The sequence below is a fragment of the Musca vetustissima genome, unplaced genomic scaffold, assembly GCF_032173495.1.
Source record: "Musca vetustissima isolate MV318-11 ecotype Yass unplaced genomic scaffold, APGP_CSIRO_Mvet_v1 utg81131, whole genome shotgun sequence".
Classification (NCBI taxonomy): Eukaryota; Metazoa; Arthropoda; class Insecta; order Diptera; family Muscidae; genus Musca; species Musca vetustissima.
The window spans coordinates 33,034-48,105 of NW_026883946.1; the positions used below are offsets into that span (position 1 = coordinate 33,034).

The 15,072-nt window shown below is 34.2% G+C and overlaps 1 non-coding gene across 1 annotated transcript; it reads left to right on the forward strand.

Moving 5' to 3' along the window:
- The first annotated feature begins 9,295 nt into the window (after positions 1 to 9,295).
- LOC133330943 (small nucleolar RNA U3) lies at positions 9,296 to 9,367 on the forward strand. Its single transcript, XR_009754365.1, has one exon. It is a non-coding gene; the product is annotated as a small nucleolar RNA U3 (small nucleolar RNA).
- Positions 9,368 to 15,072: the final 5,705 nt, after the last annotated feature.

Consider the following 15,072-nt stretch of genomic DNA (forward strand, 5'->3'; position numbering starts at 1 on the left):
ATTCGATGCGTTCGGAGGTTTGGCCAACGGTACCCGCAATATTCGCCATTTGGACATTAGGTCCATGCTTTGATATAGCTCCTACATTCAGGTCCCGTTCCATTTTCGGTATTATAACGACGATGACTGGATGGATGTTAGAATAAGAATTCTCTGAATGGACACAACCTCGATTCCGAATGTCTTCTGAATTTCAATTCTTGCTCGATACTAAATTCGTGAAAATGCAAACAAGCCTCATAATATTAAACCTTCCCTGAAGCTCCACGAATATTTCAAGACTAAGATAAGAAAAATTCGTTCAGCCGTTCTCGAGTTTTAGCGAGAACGAACAGCAATTCATTTATATATATATATATATATATATATATAGATTTATTGGCGATTGTAAATATACGGTGTTCAGAGCAAGGATCTTAAAAGTGGAAAAGATGAAAACATACGAATATGTATTTCATATCTTTGATTATCCTATATAAAATCGCATGAGCGATATTTGTTGGTCAAAATACACCGTCTTGTGGACGATGGTGCATTTCTTCTTCTGGGTTTTTAATATACTCTCCCCAAAATCTTGTGGCACAGTGTAATAGATTATTTATATATTTAATATTTTCAAACCACTGTTCAACAGTAAATGTACAATTGAGAATTGTGCTGTGGATGATGATGAGTTTGTGACACAGCACTTTTGTTCATGTTTGATGTTTGTCGTTTAACCCAGCTTGTTCGGCTTGTCGAAGTATGTACGTTTGTGCACACAATTGTAAACTGTGATTTATAATAACGTTTTGCAACTGACATTTAATTAAGAATAGACGAGAATACCCTAACTTGGTATTCGAAGGGTGGTAGTAGTTTTGGTCCCTGAAATCTACTTCAAGATATTGGTTGGTTGACATCTAAATGACAGTCATTTTATTATTAAAAATAATGATGACTAATTTTGTTTCGTTTGAGTTAGAATAGAAATTCCCCTAAGGAATTTTTGTCAGACATTTGGCAATTGAGAGAGGTGGAATTGACAAAGTGGCAGTGGAATGACACTTTGTAGAGGTAACAATTAACCCTAACCATAGTCGATATACACAATTTTGTTATACTCAGATATATTTACTAGACGAATATTCGAACACTAAGAAACCGAAATCTATATGTTTTGAAACACTATTATCCAATAAAAAATAAAATATTATATTTATATTATAAAAAAAAAATATCCGAACATACTTCGACAGTGTACCTTGTCAAAAAGTAGTTGTATTGTTTTAAAGTACATATCGTAGCACGTTTTTCAATTTGTCCAATGGATTAAGGAAATTCTAATAATTTTTAATCGTACCCAATCCCATAGCTATCAATTACAAAACGGTGCTCCAATAAAATCCCACAATTGATTAAAATTCAATACATCACACCACGAGGTATCACAGAAGCATACAAAGAGATATTATACAATACACATATTAAAGCCAAAAAATCGCACGTGTTTATTTTGTTAAAATTGGCGGAAAATATATTTTCTGAGCTTGTGGTTTTTTATCACAAGATTATAATACAAACATGAGTGTCAAAAACCACGTGCAGTGAATGTCGTAAAACGCCCTTAAAATTGTTCTTTTATTTTTTTTCTTAAATTTAAAAGCAAAAAAAAATAATACATTCAGACATTAGGGTGGCACTATAAAAAAAGTTCGACTATATCAGTGTGAAGTTCGATCGGTTCGGCTATGTAACAAGGGGGAAATTGTTTACAAAGAAAATGTTTATTCAACTTCTAGTTTGAATAATAGTTTTTGATCATTCAAAATAGTTTTTGATGATTCAATAAGGGATAAATTAAATCAAACAGTTTGGTACCTTTTTTGGCGCTTATGTCAAAATATTGCAAATTGTGTACACATACGATTTTTATTCCATTTCTAGTTAGAAAATTCGGCAAAGAACTGCTGCGAACTTCAACCTACGGAAAATGGTTTGTGACCTTTAAATGTTGTCTATGCGAAAACATCCAGAAAGTATAGATACACCCTTCAAATACTAACAAATGAAAAAGCATTAAATTCGGCCGGGCCGAACATTGGATAACCTCCACCATAGCTATACTAACAGATACATGCAATGAAAATAAAGGGAACATACCAAAAAGTGGGCATATACCGATAATTCTACAAGTGGGCATATACCGATATGTAAACCATTATGTACACCAAATACAAACTTCAGCAATTTTTAATGGGGATTTTTCCTAAAATCTTAAGATCCAAAAAGTGGACTGATACTGATAACTACTGATAACAACTGTAATTTGGATTACAAAGTTATATGAGGTTATGACTAAAGGGGGACCAATATTGATTACATAGTGTAGGAAATAGTGAATATTTGGGGATATCATTATATGAGGGCTATGCCTAATTAATGACCGGTATATGCCAATTTTGAACCCAATATTTTAATTGTTTACCTCAATTCTTTCCTTCTGAGGTTATCACTATATTGAGGAGATGCCTAAATGTCTGCCGATATATTTCATTATCGTCATGTTTGCGTTTTTTATCACAATATCTTTAGAAAGCGGAATGCTTACAACAGATGGCTAAATATTCTTTGTAGGGTAAACATTGACTATTCCCCGTAACGACTACCCAACTGCAACACACGGAACAAATCAAATAACTATTTTAATATAAAAAGGGTTAATGGGGTTATATGGGGACTAGCCCTAAAAATGGGTGAATATTAATAATTTGTGGTGGGGAGATTTGTTACCATATACGACTACAAAATACAAATTTTCAGCGAATTCGGTTGGAAAACGTGCTCGAAATATCGAAAATTGGGGGTACCCTTATATGGGGGCTACCCGAAAAAATTTACATATATTTATAATTTTTTGTGGAGAGCTCAAATTGCTAAATTACAGCCAATTCGATGAAAAATCCGGTAAAAACCCCCCGAAAACTGGAAATTGTGACGTACCCTTATATGCGGGCTACCAGAAAAAGTGGACCTATATTTATAATTTTAAGTGAGGAAATTTGGTACCCCAATAAGAATCCAATGTACCAAATTTCAGCGAATTCGGCTGAAAACCACGCTCAAGAACCCTAAAATACCGAAAATTGGGGGGTAACCTTATATGGGGGCTATCAGAAAAAGTTGACCTATATTTATAATGTTTAGTATAGAGATTTGATAACCAATAGGAATTCAAAGTACCGAATTTTAGCGAATTCGGCTGAAAAATGCGATCAAACAACCCAAAATACCGCAAAATTGGGGGTACCCTTATATGGGGGCTATCAGAAAAAGTGGACCCATATTTATAATTTTTAGTTGAGAGATTTGCTATCCAATAAGAACTCAATGTACCAAATTTCAGCGAATTCAGTTGAAAAACGCGCTCAAGAACCTCAAATTACCGAAATTGGGGGGTACCCTTACATGGGAGCTATGCCTAAACGTGGATCGATAGCCCATTTTCGAAACTTATCTGCCTTCAGACAAAAGACGACGCTATGCAAAATTTTAATTCGTTTAGACGCTAGAGTGATTGCAACTGACAGACGGACAGGCTATATCGTCATAGAATTTTACGCTGATCAAGAATATATATACTTCATAGGGTCGGAAATTATTATTTCCATGCGTTAGAAACGAAAAAACAAAACTAATATACCCTCCATACTATGGTGGAGGGTATAAAAATGAAGCGGGATCTTCATATGGGAACTAATATGAATATACTAATAGTGAATTTTTGTTGGTGAAAAAGTATATTTTTATACTGTCCGGAATACAAACAACTGTCCTGGAGGGGATGTATCAAAAGATGGACCGATATTAACCCTTTGTGGCCAGAAGAAGAACAGAAGAAGAATAATTTTCGTTTTTTATGTGTCGTCCATAATCAGGTCTTGATATATAAAATCCAAATAATATATGTCTACTAGGTACACATGAAATATACGATTTAAAACATTTTTTTGCCTGTGGGCAACATTAGACCATAAAGGGTTAAACATTTTCTCCAAATATGTCTTTCATCCTCCAAGAATCCGGGGGCCAAAATTACAGACACTGCGGTTGGAAATGTGGCTAAAATCTTTAAAGCGGTGGAGTAATATGGACGTCACACCAAAACGTGGGTCATGTCATAACCTCCACCATAAGGTGGAGTGTATATTAAATTTGTCATTATACACTATGACCCAATTTATTCCATATGATTACAAATGTATAATCCGATTTTGAAAATAAATTAAAACCAGTGAACGGAGCAGTAAAGTCGGACGGGGCCGACCATACGATACCCTACACAACTACCACGGAATTCTAACTTTCTGCAGATTTTTATTCCGAGCCTGGACGATATTTCGTGATAGTTGCACCATCTTGCCCGATTAGAGGTCAACTGCACATCTTCCTTACACTGACATATTTTCCGAATATTACTAATATTTGTTCATATTCCTTTTACCGTGGGTTGTGTTGTGATGTTTGGCATGTCATTATGGTTCACTTCCCAAAATTATTATCTGATCATCACCGAATATTATAGACGTTGTCCTTGACCATAACTGGTATCTCATGTAACATTTCAAAGCGATCAGTGCTAAATTTGCGCCCTCTAGTGTGGTAATGGGTTACTAAATAATATCTGAATACGTAAGCACCTGTAAATATTTAAGCGTATCTCCAACATCCGAGTACATACGACAATATAATTGGTATCAGTTTAAAGGTCAACCACTCTTAGCGGATATACTGTCAACTTCTCGGGTCTATGTCCTTCAGAGATAAATCTATACGCTATAGAATACAAATTTTGTAATTTTTCACACAAATGTCAGGGTCCATTTGACCCGCTAAATATTGACCGATCTTTATCAAAACAAACATGCTTATTCTTTGGCCCGATCAGCTTCTCTATGTAGAATTTCGCGCTAATTTCGGCTTCTAGAGCGACTAGAAAAACCGACAATAATTAAGTATTTGGTCCATTTCATCCCCTAAATATTAACCGATCTTTACCAAAAACAATAGGGGTCTTCTTTGGCCAGAAGATTGGTCCATAACTGTGGCCTGTATCGTGTTCAGAAATTATAATGGACAGACGGATGGACGGACTGACACACATGTCTAGTTCGACTCAGCTAGTCGAGATATGACGATCGGTATACTTAAAGGTTAGTGTAGGACTAATATATCGCGGCGTTATAAACTCTTGGGGCTGCACAAAGCTATAATACCCTGACAACATAGTTGTGTAGGGTATAATGACTTCAAAATGGCGCATAAAATATAAGAACACCCTACATATTTCATATCTTTGCAGTATTTAAAATCACAATAGCATGCAATCGTAATTGCATGTATTATGATCTTAAAATATGGCACTACACGCATATTGGTTGACGACCAAAATCTCAAAAAAAAACTTGAGTTATTTTTTTTTTTTTTTTTGAGATTGAGATTGAACCTGAGTTATTTGGTACATTGTTTGGTATATCTAATCCTGAAACGTCGTCAATCCAATACGCTCCTCCATGTGGACCCTTTGCATAAAATCGGACAAAAATATATGAGGGAGCTATATCTACATCTGAACCGATTTCAACAACAAAATATCGTGCAAATAGAACAGGATCTATGGTGCACCATTTACATAAAATGGGACTAAATTATAAATGTGAACCGATTTAAAACTTAAAAAAACATTCTAGACTAAATTTCTTACTCGCTGCTAAATTTCGTGAATATAGAAGAAACATGGATTCCTCCATTTATTTAAAATCGTTTGATTAACTATATCTAAATCTGAACCTATTTCAACAAGACTTCACGGATGTCAACCCGTAGTAACTTAAATACGATATGCTAAATTTTATCTCAATCGGAAAACATTGACTGCATGGTGCTCCATTTAAACAAAATCGGACGAAACTACATATGGGAGCTACATATAAATCTGCACCGATTCCAACAAAACTTCGCATACATCTATCTGGACCTATTTCAGTTTTTTATGCCAAATTTTTTTTCAATCGGACCAATATTGGCAGTATGGTGCTCCATTTACATAAAATCGGCCGAAACTATATGTGGGAACTATAACTAAATCTGAATCGATTTTCTCCAATTTCAATTGGTCGTCATCCAAGTCGGATCATAAATGCGACCTGTACTTTGTTAACAAAAATACATGGACGGACGGACTGACATGCATAAATCGAATCAGAAAGTGAGTCTATGCATATTCTCCACGTTTGACCAGATCCTCATGGTTTTCGCCCAAAATCTCTCATCTTTGACAAAATCTCTCATCTATGACAACAAAAGAATTAACTGGACATTCAGAATTGTCGATCTAATCACGTAGGCCTTTATAATTTAAAATGTAACTTATGATCTTTCTCGATTAGTTCATCCTCTTAGCGATCTTTCATCTCTAAGTCATTCAGATCTTCCAAATAATATCACAATTGCACCTAATATACAACAACGACAAAAAGTAATTCACTTAGTAACAATAACATTTCTGTTCTACAAAAAGTCCTTATGTAACAAACACCAACAATTCAATGCCTAATTTAGCATTGAATAGTAAAAAACTGCCAAATTAAATTCTATGCTTTGCCATGTAGCATTAAGGGAACACTTTCTTTACGTTGTGTATTTGATCTGTTTGTCTAAGCCAATTTTGGCAAAAGTAGAAAAACCACATCATTTAAATCTTTTGTAAAACCACCAACCGACTGTATCAAATATCCAAAAACTTGAAAATCAAGACAAAATACACATAAGACGGAAACGTTGCCAATTGGGGGGTGGGAAATTGTTAAAGGATATTTACTTAAAGAATTAAACAACATTTGTGGCAAGAATAAAGGTTACCATGGTTTGTCTAACCTACCCGTTTTTTCTGTGTGTGTGTTTTAAAGATTTGAAAATCCTTATGTACATATGAGATTGTGTGTAGGTCTATAAAGCAGATATATGTGTGGTTTATAATCAAAACAGGTTACTGGTGAATGAGTATCTTCACTCCTTGTGGTAGACTGTGTGTCTGTTTGTGTGGGATATTTCCATTTTGTAAAGGTTTTTAGAAGACATTGTATGCCTAAGGACATTTTTTGTTTTTCTTTATTTGTAATCAAAATTTAATTTATGTATCTGTTTTCTATTTAAAATTTATTAGTAAAACAATTATAATTTAATGTTTATATGACATTTAAACAAATTACATGGGTCTGCTGAAATATTAATTTTCATTGGGTTTAGTTGCTTAGACAAAGATATTTGCTGTGTATATTCTCATTATTGTCAACGAAAAAAATAAACAATTCTTCTTCCATCGCATACTATATGATATTTTTATACCCTTCACCACACTGTGGTACAGGGTATTATGTTTTTGTACATATGTTTGTAACAGACAAAAATAAACGAGATAGACACATGGTTCCTTTTGAGAATATGCATAGAATCACTTTCTAAGTCGATTTATGCATGTCCGCCTGTCCGTCCGTCTTTCTGTTTGTTGATGTTAAATTGTAAACAAACTACAGATCACATTTATAATCCAATTTGAATGAAATTTAGTACAGCTCATTTATTTGGCCCAAGGACGAACCCTATTAAAATTTGGAAAAATCGGTTCAGATTTAAATATAGCTCCCACATATATTTTTGTCCGATTTTTGGTAAATGGTGTCCAAAGACCCTGAAAATCTTTCGATTTGCACGAATTTTGGCATAGCGTACTGGACCATGTCCAGAATGATGTGTGCCAAGTTGCGAGAAAATCGGTTCATATTTAGATATAGCTCCCATATATAGTTCCGCCCGATTTTTGGTAAATGGTACACCAAAGTCCCCGAAAATCTCTCGATTTGTACAAGTTTAGCGTACTGAATTAGGTCCAGAATGATGTGTGCCAAGTTTCGCGAAAATCGGTTCAGATTTAGATATAGCTCCCATATATAGTGTCGTCCGATTTAAGGTAAATGGTGCACTAAAGTCTCTTTATATCTTTCGATTTGTACAAAATTTGGCATAACGTACTGAATTTAGTCCAGAATTTCGTGTGCCAAGTTTCGTAAAAATCGGTTGAGATTTAGATATAGCTGATATGAAGTAATTGACGCACCAAGAAACCAATATATGGCTGATAGGAACTAAACGTACCGAAATTAGTATAACTTAACCTGTGACAAGTTTCGTTGAAATCGTTTCATATTTGGGTATAGCTTCCATATATATTTTCGTCCGATTTTAAGTAAATTGTACATCAATCTCCTCATGTTTGTCATATTGACATCAAATTTTCCACAACGTACAAAATTGCGCCTAGAATAACGTAGTTACGTTTTCTAGAAGTACAGACATAGCCCAACGGATGACCTATTGATATTTGTTTGAAGTCGATTTTCATATTTTTTCCCAAACGAATGACATGTTTATGGATAGATCTAGTCCGATTCACATTTATATAAATATCACATATTTTATTTCACCCAATTTCATGTTTATAATGCTATTTAATATACCGATAGTGGTGAAGGGTATCATATAGTCGGCCCCGTCCGACTTTACTACGTTCCTTACTGGTTTCTGTTGCAAAAAAGAAACAATTAGTAAGAACAAGTAAAATCGTAGTTAATCCCGAAATCATATGATACTCAACTACCACGAAACTCTACATTCCGAGCCTGGACAATATTTAGGCACATTTGCACCTCTTGACCGATTAGAAGTCATCGGCTCCTCTTTTTTACCCTAGTATCTTTTCCGAATCTCACTGGTATCTTGACGGATCTTTATATAAAAAGCTATTGGTCAATTGGTCAAACTCCTTTCCAGTTATGTTTTGTTTATAATTGTGGCGTCTAGAGCAACTAAACAAAACATACACCAATTAAGTTTTCGGTTTATTTAATCTACGAAATATCAACTGATCATCTTCAAAAGTTATATTCGTCGCCTGCAAAATTTCCTCTCCATCATATCGACATATGTTCTTCAAATCACAGCGACTTCGGTTGGAAAAAGTGGCTGTTCTATTAGGGTTTCCATCAGACAGGATTGTATAGCTTTTCTGGGACTTGTCTCGTTTCAAGCTAAAATTAAATGTGTCAAGCTAAATTGAAATTTGCAGGTCACTAGAATTACTTGGTTAATAGTAAATATATATAGTTTTAAGGATGATTTTTACTAAACGCTCAAAATATGGACCGATTTTGACGACGCATGGTAGTGTGAAACATGTGTAAAATACCAAAAATAGTACAATACTATACTTCACAGGATCATTTCTGTAGTCAGTCTTCAATTACTTTCATTGCAAAATGGAAAATCTAGTTTTTATACCCTTCACTACACTATGGTATAGGGTATTATGTCTTTGTGTATATGTTTGTAACAGGCAAAATAAATCGAAATAAACCCATTTCTCCTTTTAAGAATATGCATAGAATCACTTTCTAAGTCGATTTATGTATGTCCTTCCGTCCGTCCATGCATTTTTTGTGAAGGGCTTCTCAAACTTTAAACGCGTTTTTCTCTAAACATTTTTTTGCGAATGGCGGGCACGATAACTCAAAAACTAATAATCCAATCGGTTCCAAATTTTGCAACGTTTCTCTGGGAGTGTATAGCTCTCGTATGAACTAGGATAAAGCCAATCGGTGAAGATCTTCCTTATTTTTTAACTTGGTTTTTGGTAAAAAATCGGCGATTTTCCAAAAATATTTATTCAAAGGTCCACCATTTTGTTAATTTTAGAGCGAAGTCAATAATCCTAGTTCATACGAGAGCCAGACATGTCCTCTTTCTAACACCGTTGGAATTTTCGGATTCCGATGTTCCAGTGAGTAGTTATCATGCCCGCCATCAAAAATAAGGACTTTTCTTTAATTACAAAAAACAACAACAAAACAATAACAAAATTTTTTTGTAAATTATTTTTCTTCTCTTTTAAATCTTCAATTATATATGTGCAAAGTTACAAACCTTAACAAGCAGTGGTATTGATTTGCCAGCCCATTGAAAATCTTGAAAAAATAAAATCGAGAATGAGTGTGCTGAATGACGTATGCGAAGTTTTGTTGAAATCGGTTCAGATTTAGATATAGCTCCCATCTATATATTATGTAAATGGCCCACCAAAGTCCCAATATTTTTTCGATTTCCACGAAATTTGGCATGCGTTCAGAACTAAGTCCAGAATGCTGTGTGTTTAGTTTCGTGAAAATCGGTTCAGGTTTAGATAAAGCTCCCATATATATTTTCGTCCGATTTTATATAAATGGTGCACCAAAGTCCCTATATATCTTTCGATTTGCACGAAATTTGGCATAGCGTACTGAATTGAGTCTATAATGGTTTAATGTCCGATTTAATGTAAATGGTACGCCAAAACCCTGTATGTTTTTTAATTTGCACGAAATTTGGCATAGCGCACTGAATTGAGTCTAGAATTATTTGCGCTAAGTTTTATAAAATAATTTTCTTCCGATTGATTGAGCAGTGTACTGAAGTTAATATTAATTATTCTCTGGAAAGTTTCGTTGAAATCGGTTCAGATTTAAATATATCTGTCATATTTTTTTCATCCGATTTTAGGTATATTATTCACCATACTGCTAATGTTTGTCCGATTTGTACGGAATTTTGCTCAATGTGTCAAATTGAAACTGCAACGACGTTATTGTGTTTTTATACCCTTCACCACTCTGTGGTACAGGGTATTATGTCTGTGCATATGTTTGTAACAGGCGAAAGGAAACGATATAGGCACATGGTTCCTTTTAAGAATATGCATAGAATCACTTTCTGAGTCGATTTATGCATGTCCGTTCGTCCGTCTGTCTGTCGATGTTAAATTGTAAACAAAGTACAGGTCGCATTTATAATCCCATATTGGATGAAATTTGGCACAGCTCATTTGTTGGGCCCAAGGACGAACCCTATTGAAATTGGGAAAAATCGGTCCAGATTTAGATATATCCCCCATATATATTTTCGCCCGATTTTATGTAAATGGTGTACCAAAGTCCCTATATATCTTTCAATGTGCACGAAATTTGGCATATCGTAATGAATTAGCTCTAGAATGATGTGTGTTAAGTTTCCTGAAAATCGGTCCCGATTTTGATATAGCCCCCATATATATTTTCGTCCGATTTTATGTAAATGGTATGCCAAAGTCCCTGTATATCTTTCTATTTGCACGAAATTTGGCATAGCGTAATGAATTAGCTCTAGAATGATGTGTGTTAAGTTTCCTGAAAATCGGCCCCGATTCATATATAGCTCCCATATATATTTTCGTCCAATTTTATGTAAATGGTATACCAAAGTCCCTATATATCTTTCGATTTGCACGAAATTTGGCATAGCGATATGAATTAGCTCTGGAATGATATGTGTTAAGTTTAATGAAAATCGGTCCACATTTAGATATAGCCCCCATATATATTTTCGTCAGATTTTATGTAAATGTTGTACCAAAGTCCCTAGATATCTTTCGATTTGCACGAAATATGGCATGGCGTATGTAAATGGTGTACCAAATTCCCTATCTACCTTTTGCTTTGCACGAAATTTGGCATAACGTAATGAATTAGCTCTAGAATGATGTGTGTTAAGTTTCCTGAAAATCGGTCCAGATTTAGATATAGCTGCCATATATATTTTCGTCCGATTTAATGTATATGGTGTACTAAAGTCCCCATATATCTTTAGATTTGCACGAAATTTGGCATAGCGTAATGAATTAGCTTTAGAATAATGTGTGTTAAGTTTCCTGAAAATCGGTCCAGATTTAGATATAGTTCCCATATATACATTCGTCCGATTTAATGTAAATGGTGTACCAAAGTCCCTATATATCTTTCGATTTGCACGAAATTTGACACAGCATTCTACATTATGTGTAGAATTATATGTGTTAAGTTTCGTGAAAATCGGTCCAGATTTAGATATAGCTCCCATATATTTTTTGACACAGAAGTTGGTTTTAAATGCTTTACCATGGAGGGTCCAATCGGTTACTGAAGTTACTATAACATAACGTGTGGCAAGTTTAGTTCAAATCGGATTAGATTTTGATATACCTTATAATTGATTTTCATAATTTTGTCCCTGGTCCTTTGAAAGTAGTACCGAAAGTGGTGAAGGGTATCATATAGTCGGCCCCGTCCGACTTTACTACTTTCCTTACAGGTTTGAAATTGGTGCAGTTGCAGACAATTCTAAATCTGCCCGAATGAAATAAAATTTAGCAAAGATTACAGAAAGGCATGTGCATGGATTGGTTTTAGTCAAGATCACATATTTAAATTCGTTTAATTTCATGTAAATTTTCTTTCGAAAAGGCGACGTCTGTTAGAATACATATGTAGAATATACCCAAAATGGTGAAGGTCCCCGTCCGACTTTACTGCTTTCTTCACTGGTTTTTTATCTCGATATTCTCCGAAGGTAAAATATTAATAATTTTTGGGAGGATGATTTGTTATTATATCCCACTACAAAATAACAAATTACTGGGAATTCGGTTCAAAACCGCATTCAAAACCCCGAAAATACTAAAAATTGGGGGTACCCCTATATGTGGGCTACCCGAAAAAATAGAGATATATTTAAAATTTTTAGTGGAGACATTCGCTACCCAATAAGAACTCAATATACTAACAGTTTAAGTGGGATTACAAGAAAAAGTGGTCATATTTTTATAATTTTTAGCTAATTTCAGCGAATTCGGTTGAAAACGCGTTCAAGAACCCGAAAATGCAGAAAATTGGGAGTGCCCCTATATGGGAGATACCCGAACAAGTTGTCCATATCCTTATACCTCCCATGCCTAAAGGTTGACCTGCCTGCTCTTGCAATTATTTTTCAGTAAATCTGTTCATATAGATCCCATATATGTTTTGAATGTAAATCTTTCTTAGATATATGCAAAATCCGACCGCCATCATTGATCCTATATATTTTCAGTTGTTTTGTGCGTCATCAAAATTAAGATTATTACAACAATGTTTACACCTTTAAACCTTCAATTAATGTTACAACACATTACACATTTTACTTCATTGCTAATCAACATTTTGTCTGCTGACTCAAAGTTTTTTCCATTAATATTTTATCATTCCAGAGGAATTTATAACTTCATGGACAACAAAAAACCTACCCCACAATCCTTTGGCTATGTACTGATAATTAAAAAAAAGTATCGACTTTTTTCCATTTCTCGTGATGGCAAATTTTAATTACACACTTTCAACAACTTTTGTTCTTTATTATTTCTATCTGTCCCGCATTAGGATAACACCGGTAAATAAGGGACATTTTCATAATTTCTAAAAACATCCCGCACACCATTAACGAAGCAACGCCATCGCCAAACCATTTAACCCCTTTTAACGGCAAAGGCCAATACTGAAAAGTTAAGAGTTAGCTGTAAATGCGTAATTTCCATTAATTTAATATTAGTCCTTGAAGGCAAAGAAAATGTCCCCAATGAGGATAAACTGAGAGGCAGTTAACTACCGTTATACGGAATTATCCTCAAACGTTGTTCTTCCGTTGTGTTTTTAAGTCCTTGGGTATTATCCTGTCTGTTCAACAAAAAATGGGAAAAACAGAGCGTGCAACACTGTCCCCCGCCAATTACACATTTTGTAATAAAACATTAACAAAACATTGCATAATTAGGCAGAGCTGCCAAAATATTATTAACGTACCAGGACATACGCTACCTTGAAAACTTTTACGGTGAATGCTTAACTCTTTTTTCGGCCTCTTCTTCAGGGCGACTTGTAAATTTCGCTTGACATATTAATTTGCTGAGTTTAGAGTTTGTACACGTTTACATATTTTTTCCTTTTGTTGTTATTTTAGCCTCCAGGGAAATCTACAGAATTTTGTTTGGAAATATTTACCGTTAATGTACAACCAAAGAAAATTTGGAGAAGAAAATTGTAAATATATGTGTTTGGATGCTTGAGATGTTTAGTTTTTTTTAAATATTTTACGATGACGATGTGTATAACATCCACCACTGGTACTAGTCCTACGATGAGGTTATTAATTATTGAAAATATAGGTCCATGTTTTGTTACATCGCCCATATAACACCTCAGATCCATTCTCGGTATTTTACAGATTTTAATCGCATTTTCCTCTAGGAGAGGATGCCATGTCCCTGTTCTTGGAGTTGTTGTACACCTTGACAGGAAATATTTTATATATACTTTTTTTCCAATCTGAGTGTCTGTAATCTCGTATATGGACTAGGCACCCCACGTTTAAAGGTATAAAAAGTTCAAACCCATTATTGGTATTTTAAAGATTTTAGCCGCATTTTCCTGCCGGAGAGGATACCATGTGCCTGTTCTTGGAGGGCGTACAACACCTTAACATGTTTAATATATACTTTTTTCCAACCTGAGTGTCTGTAATTTCGTATATGGACTAGGCAACTCATGTTTAAATTTATAAATAGTTCCGCCTAGCCTAACATAACTATGTAATTACAAAATAAAAAAATATATGCCAACATTAAATTTCGAGTGTATCACTTCGTATCCCGGCCCACAATATTTCCTTTCTTGGCCAACAAATACACATGTCAGTTGTTTTCTTTTTATTTCATGTTTTTATAAAATTTAATTATTTCCATATTTTTTGTTTTTTTTTTATGTTTCAATATTTCCATTTTTTGCATTCGCGTAAAATCATCACTTTAGCTTAAAACATAATTAAAATTTGAATTTTATTCAAGTTGGTATTTTTGTTTTGTTATTCCATTATGAAGGATAAATAAACACATGCGTTCCAACGCATATACATACGTATGTACATATTAACGAGTTGCAGTGTAAATATTTACCTGTTTACACATAATTACATACATGAATGCTCAATGGTGTATCCCATTAAATTTCATATGAAAATCAACATATTATGCAATTTATTGTAATTTAAGAAAAATATTACGTTAAAAAATTGTGGGTTTTAATTTTCGGATTTTTATATTTTTCATTATGTATGGGCTATATT